The following is a 7,532-nucleotide window of genomic DNA, read 5'->3' as shown; positions in this document are numbered from 1 at the left end:
CACTGGCCTAGCAGGCACTGAGCCACAAGTGACCTCACAACCACAAACAGCAGCCATGCGCCTAGCACTGGCCTAGCAGGCACTGAGCCACAAGTGACCTCACAACCACAAACAGCAGCCATGCGCCTAGCACTGGCCTAGCAGGCACTGAGCCACAAGTGACCTCACAACCACAAACGGCAGCCATGCGCCAAGCACTGGCCTAGCAGGCACTGAGGCACCACTGACCTCACAACCACAAACAGCAGCCATGCGCCTAGCACTGGCCTAGCAGGCACTGAGCCACAAGTGACCTCACAGCCACAAACAGCAGCCATGGGCCTAGCACTGGCCTAGCAGGCACTTAGGCACCAGTTACATCACAACCACAAACAGCAGCCATGGGATTAGCACTGGCCTAGCAGGCACTGAGACACCACTAACCTCACAACCACAAACAGCAGCCATGGGCCTAGCACTGGCCTAGCAGGCACTGAGCCACAAGTGACCTCACAAACACAAACAGCAGCCATGGACCTAGCACTGGCCTAGCAGGCACTGAGCCACCACTGACCTCACAACCACAAACAGCAGCGACTGAGGCTGGCACTGGCCTAGCAGACACTGAGCCACAAGTGACCTCACAACCACAAACAGCAGCCATGCGCCTAGCACTGGCCTAGCAGGCACTGAGGCACCACTGACCTCACAACCACAAACAGCAGCCATGGGCCTAGCACTGGCCTAGCAGGCACTGAGCCACAAGTGACCTCACAACCACAAACAGCAGCCATGCGCCTAGCACTGGCCTAGCAGGCACTGAGCCACAAGTGACCTCACAACCACAAACAGCAGCCATGGGCCTAGCACTGGCCTAGCAGGCACTGAGCCACAAGTGACCTCACAACCACAAACAGCAGCCATGGGCCTAGCACTGGCCTAGCAGGCACTGAGCCACAAGTGACCTCACAACCACAAACGGCAGCCATGCGCCTAGCACTGGCCTAGCAGGCACTGAGGCACCACTGACCTCACAGCCACAAACAACAGCCATGCGCCTAGCACTGGCCTAGCAGGCACTGAGCTACCACTGACCTCACAGCCACAAACAGCAGCCATGGGATTAGCACTGGCCTATCAGGCACTGAGCCACAAGTGACCTCACAACCACAAACAGCAGCCATGGGCCTAGCACTGGCCTAGCAGGCACTGAGGCACCACTGACCTCACAACCACAAACAGCAGCCATGGGATTAGCACTGGCCTAGCAGGCACTCAGCCACAAGTGACCTCACAACCACAAACAGCAGCCATGGGATTAGCACTGGCCTAGCAGGCACTCAGCCACAAGTGACCTCACAACCACAAACAGCAGCCATGGGCCTAGCACTGGCCTAGCAGGCACTGAGGCACCAGTGACCTCACAACCACAAACAGCAGCCATGCGCCTAGCACTGGCCTAGCAGGCACTGAGGCACCACTGACCTCACAGCCACAAACAGCAGCCATGCGCCTAGCACTGGCCTAGCAGGCACTGAGCCACAAGTGACCTCACAACCACAAACAGCAGCCATGGGCCTAGCACCGGCCTAGCGGGCACTGAGCCACAAGTGACATCACAACCACAAACAGCAGCCATGGGATTAGCACTGGCCTAGCAGGCACTGAGCCACAAGTGACCTCACAACCACAAACAGCAGCCATGCGCCTAGCACTGGCCTAGCAGGCACTGAGCCACAAGTGACCTCACAACCACAAACAGCAGCCATGCGCCTAGCACTGGCCTAGCAGGCACTGAGCGACAAGTGACCTCACAACCACAAACGGCAGCCATGCGCCAAGCACTGGCCTAGCAGGCACTGAGGCACCACTGACCTCACAACCACAAACAGCAGCCATGCGCCTAGCACTGGCCTAGCAGGCACTGAGCCACAAGTGACCTCACAGCCACAAACAGCAGCCATGGGCCTAGCACTGGCCTAGCAGGCACTTAGGCACCAGTGACATCACAACCACAAACAGCAGCCATGGGATTAGCACTGGCCTAGCAGGCACTGAGACACCACTGACCTCACAACCACAAACAGCAGCCATGGGCCTAGCACTGGCCTAGCAGGCACTGAGCCACAAGTGACCTCACAAACACAAACAGCAGCCATGCGCCTAGCACTGGCCTATCAGGCACTGAGCCACAAGTGACCTCACAACCACAAACAGCAGCCATGGGCCTAGCACTGGCCTAGCAGGCACTGAGCCACAAGTGACCTCACAACCACAAACAACAGCCATGCGCCTAGCACTGGCCTAGCAGGCACTGAGGCACCACTGACCTCACAACCACAAACAGCAGCCATGGGCCTAGCACTGGCCTAGCAGGCACTGAGCCACAAGTGACCTCACAACCACAAACAGCAGCCATGCGCCTAGCACTGGCCTAGCAGGCACTGAGGCACCAGTGACCTCACAACCACAAACAGCAGCCATGGGCCTAGCACTGGCCTAGCAGGCACTCAGCCACAAGTGACCTCACAACCACAAACAGCAGCCACGCAACTAGCACTGGCCTAGCAGGCACTGAGCCACAAGTGACCTCACAATCACAAACAGCACCCATGCGCCTAGCACTGGCCTAGCAGGCACTGAGCCACAGGTGACCTCACAACCACAAACAGCAGCCATGGGATTAGCACTGGCCTATCAGGCACTGAGCCACAAGTGACCTCACAACCACAAGCAGCAGGCATGGGCCTAGCACTGGCCTAGCAGGCACTGAGCCACAAGTGACCTCACAACCACAAACAGCAGCCATGGGATTAGCACTGGCCTAGCAGGCACTGAGGCACAAGTGACCTCACAACCACAAACAGCAGCCATGCGCCTAGCACTGGCCTAGCAGGCACTCAGCCACAAGTGACCTCACAACCACAAACAGCAGCCATGCGCCTAGCACTGGCCTAGCAGGCACTGAGGCACCACTGACCTCACGACCACAAACAGCAGCCATGCACCTAGCACTGGCCTAGCAGGCACTGAGCCACAAGCGACCTCACAACCACAAACAGCAGCCATGCGCCTAGCACTGGCCTAGCAGGCACTGAGCCACAAGTGACCTCACAACCACAAACAGCAGCCATGGGCCTAGCACTGGCCTAGCAGGCACTGAGGCACCACTGACCTCACAACCACAAACAGCAGCCATGCGCCTAGCACTGGCCTAGCAGGCACTGAGCCACAAGTGACCTCACAACCACAAACAGCAGCCATGCGCCTAGCACTGGCCTAGCAGGCACTGAGCCACAAGTGACCTCACAACCACAAACGGCAGCCATGCGCCAAGCACTGGCCTAGCAGGCACTGAGGCACCACTGACCTCACAACCACAAACAGCAGCCATGCGCCTAGCACTGGCCTAGCAGGCACTGAGCCACAAGTGACCTCACAGCCACAAACAGCAGCCATGGGCCTAGCACTGGCCTAGCAGGCACTTAGGCACCAGTGACATCACAACCACAAACAGCAGCCATGGGATTAGCACTGGCCTAGCAGGCACTGAGACACCACTAACCTCACAACCACAAACAGCAGCCATGGGCCTAGCACTGGCCTAGCAGGCACTGAGCCACAAGTGACCTCACAAACACAAACAGCAGCCATGGACCTAGCACTGGCCTAGCAGGCACTGAGCCACCACTGACCTCACAACCACAAACAGCAGCGACTGAGGCTGGCACTGGCCTAGCAGACACTGAGCCACAAGTGACCTCACAACCACAAACAGCAGCCATGCGCCTAGCACTGGCCTAGCAGGCACTGAGGCACCACTGACCTCACAACCACAAACAGCAGCCATGGGCCTAGCACTGGCCTAGCAGGCACTGAGCCACAAGTGACCTCACAACCACAAACAGCAGCCATGCGCCTAGCACTGGCCTAGCAGGCACTGAGCCACAAGTGACCTCACAACCACAAACAGCAGCCATGGGCCTAGCACTGGCCTAGCAGGCACTGAGCCACAAGTGACCTCACAACCACAAACAGCAGCCATGGGCCTAGCACTGGCCTAGCAGGCACTGAGCCACAAGTGACCTCACAACCACAAACGGCAGCCATGCGCCTAGCACTGGCCTAGCAGGCACTGAGGCACCACTGACCTCACAGCCACAAACAACAGCCATGCGCCTAGCACTGGCCTAGCAGGCACTGAGCTACCACTGACCTCACAGCCACAAACAGCAGCCATGGGATTAGCACTGGCCTATCAGGCACTGAGCCACAAGTGACCTCACAACCACAAACAGCAGCCATGGGCCTAGCACTGGCCTAGCAGGCACTGAGGCACCACTGACCTCACAACCACAAACAGCAGCCATGGGATTAGCACTGGCCTAGCAGGCACTCAGCCACAAGTGACCTCACAACCACAAACAGCAGCCATGGGATTAGCACTGGCCTAGCAGGCACTCAGCCACAAGTGACCTCACAACCACAAACAGCAGCCATGGGCCTAGCACTGGCCTAGCAGGCACTGAGGCACCAGTGACCTCACAACCACAAACAGCAGCCATGCGCCTAGCACTGGCCTAGCAGGCACTGAGGCACCACTGACCTCACAGCCACAAACAGCAGCCATGCGCCTAGCACTGGCCTAGCAGGCACTGAGCCACAAGTGACCTCACAACCACAAACAGCAGCCATGGGCCTAGCACCGGCCTAGCGGGCACTGAGCCACAAGTGACATCACAACCACAAACAGCAGCCATGGGATTAGCACTGGCCTAGCAGGCACTGAGCCACAAGTGACCTCACAACCACAAACAGCAGCCATGCGCCTAGCACTGGCCTAGCAGGCACTGAGCCACAAGTGACCTCACAACCACAAACAGCAGCCATGCGCCTAGCACTGGCCTAGCAGGCACTGAGCGACAAGTGACCTCACAACCACAAACGGCAGCCATGCGCCAAGCACTGGCCTAGCAGGCACTGAGGCACCACTGACCTCACAACCACAAACAGCAGCCATGCGCCTAGCACTGGCCTAGCAGGCACTGAGCCACAAGTGACCTCACAGCCACAAACAGCAGCCATGGGCCTAGCACTGGCCTAGCAGGCACTTAGGCACCAGTGACATCACAACCACAAACAGCAGCCATGGGATTAGCACTGGCCTAGCAGGCACTGAGACACCACTGACCTCACAACCACAAACAGCAGCCATGGGCCTAGCACTGGCCTAGCAGGCACTGAGCCACAAGTGACCTCACAAACACAAACAGCAGCCATGCGCCTAGCACTGGCCTATCAGGCACTGAGCCACAAGTGACCTCACAACCACAAACAGCAGCCATGGGCCTAGCACTGGCCTAGCAGGCACTGAGCCACAAGTGACCTCACAACCACAAACAACAGCCATGCGCCTAGCACTGGCCTAGCAGGCACTGAGGCACCACTGACCTCACAACCACAAACAGCAGCCATGGGCCTAGCACTGGCCTAGCAGGCACTGAGCCACAAGTGACCTCACAACCACAAACAGCAGCCATGCGCCTAGCACTGGCCTAGCAGGCACTGAGGCACCAGTGACCTCACAACCACAAACAGCAGCCATGGGCCTAGCACTGGCCTAGCAGGCACTCAGCCACAAGTGACCTCACAACCACAAACAGCAGCCACGCAACTAGCACTGGCCTAGCAGGCACTGAGCCACAAGTGACCTCACAATCACAAACAGCACCCTTGGGATTAGCACTGGCCTAGCAGGCACTGAGCCACAGGTGACCTCACAACCACAAACAGCAGCCATGGGATTAGCACTGGCCTATCAGGCACTGAGCCACAAGTGACCTCACAACCACAAGCAGCAGGCATGGGCCTAGCACTGGCCTAGCAGGCACTGAGCCACAAGTGACCTCACAACCACAAACAGCAGCCATGGGATTAGCACTGGCCTAGCAGGCACTGAGGCACAAGTGACCTCACAACCACAAACAGCAGCCATGCGCCTAGCACTGGCCTAGCAGGCACTCAGCCACAAGTGACCTCACAACCACAAACAGCAGCCATGCGCCTAGCACTGGCCTAGCAGGCACTGAGGCACCACTGACCTCACGACCACAAACAGCAGCCATGCACCTAGCACTGGCCTAGCAGGCACTGAGCCACAAGCGACCTCACAACCACAAACAGCAGCCATGCGCCTAGCACTGGCCTAGCAGGCACTGAGCCACAAGTGACCTCACAACCACAAACAGCAGCCATGGGCCTAGCACTGGCCTAGCAGGCACTGAGGCACCACTGACATCACAACCACAAACAGCAGCCATGCGCCTAGCACTGGCCTAGCAGGGACTGAGCCACAAGTGACCTCACAACCACAAACAGCAGCCATGGGATTAGCACTGGCCTATCAGGCACTGAGCCACAAGTGACCTCACAACCACAAACAGCAGCCATGGGCCTAGCACTGGCCTAGCAGGGACTGAGCCACAAGTGACCTCACAACCACAAACAGCAGCCATGGGATTAGCACTGGCCTATCAGGCACTGAGCCACAAGTGACCTCACAACCACAAACAGCAGCCATGCGCCTAGCACTGGCCTAGCAGGCACTGAGGCACCACTGACCTCACAACCACAAGCAGCAGGCATGGGCCTAGCACTGGCCTATCAGGCACTGAGCCACAAGTGACCTCACAACCACAAACAGCAGCCATGGGATTAGCATTGGCCTATCAGGCACTGAGCCACAAGTGACCTCACAACCACAAACAGCAGCCATGCGCCTAGCACTGGCCTAGCCGGCACTGAGGCACCACTGACCACACAACCACAAACAGCAGCCATGGGCCTAGCACTGGCCTAGCAGGCACTGAGCCACAAGTGACCTCACAACCACAAACAGCAGCCATGCGCCTAGCACTGGCCTAGCAGGCACTGAGCCACAAGTGACCTCACAACCACAAACAGCAGCCATGGGCCTAGCACTGGCCTAGCAGGCACTGAGCCATAAGTGACCTCACAACCACAAACAGCAGCCATGGGCCTAGCACTGGCCTAGCAGGCACTGAGCCACAAGTGACATCACAAACACAAACAGCAGCCATGCGCCTAGCACTGGCCTAGCAGGCACTGAGGCACCACTGACCTCACAACCACAAACAGCAGCCATGGGCCTAGCACTGGCCTAGCAGGCACTGAGCCACAAGTGACCTCACAACCACAAACAGCAGCCATGCGCCTAGCACTGGCCTAGCAGGCACTCAGCCACAAGTGACCTCACAACCACAAACAGCAGCCATGCGCCTAGCACTGGCCTAGCAGGCACTGAGCCACAAGTGACCTCACAACCACAAACGGCAGCCATGCGCCAAGCACTGGCCTAGCAGGCACTGAGCCACAAGTGACCTCACAACCACAAACAGCAGCCATGGGCCTAGCACTGGCCTAGCAGGCACTGAGCCACAAGTGACCTCACAGCCACAAACAGCAGCCATGGGCCTAGCACTGGCCTAGCAGGCACTTAGGCACCAGTGACATCACAACCACAAACAGCAGCC

This window comes from Apteryx mantelli, unplaced genomic scaffold (genome assembly GCF_036417845.1).
Source record: "Apteryx mantelli isolate bAptMan1 unplaced genomic scaffold, bAptMan1.hap1 HAP1_SCAFFOLD_20, whole genome shotgun sequence".
In the NCBI taxonomy this organism is placed as follows: Eukaryota; Metazoa; Chordata; class Aves; order Apterygiformes; family Apterygidae; genus Apteryx; species Apteryx mantelli.
Note: the sequence above shows the minus strand (reverse complement) of the source record.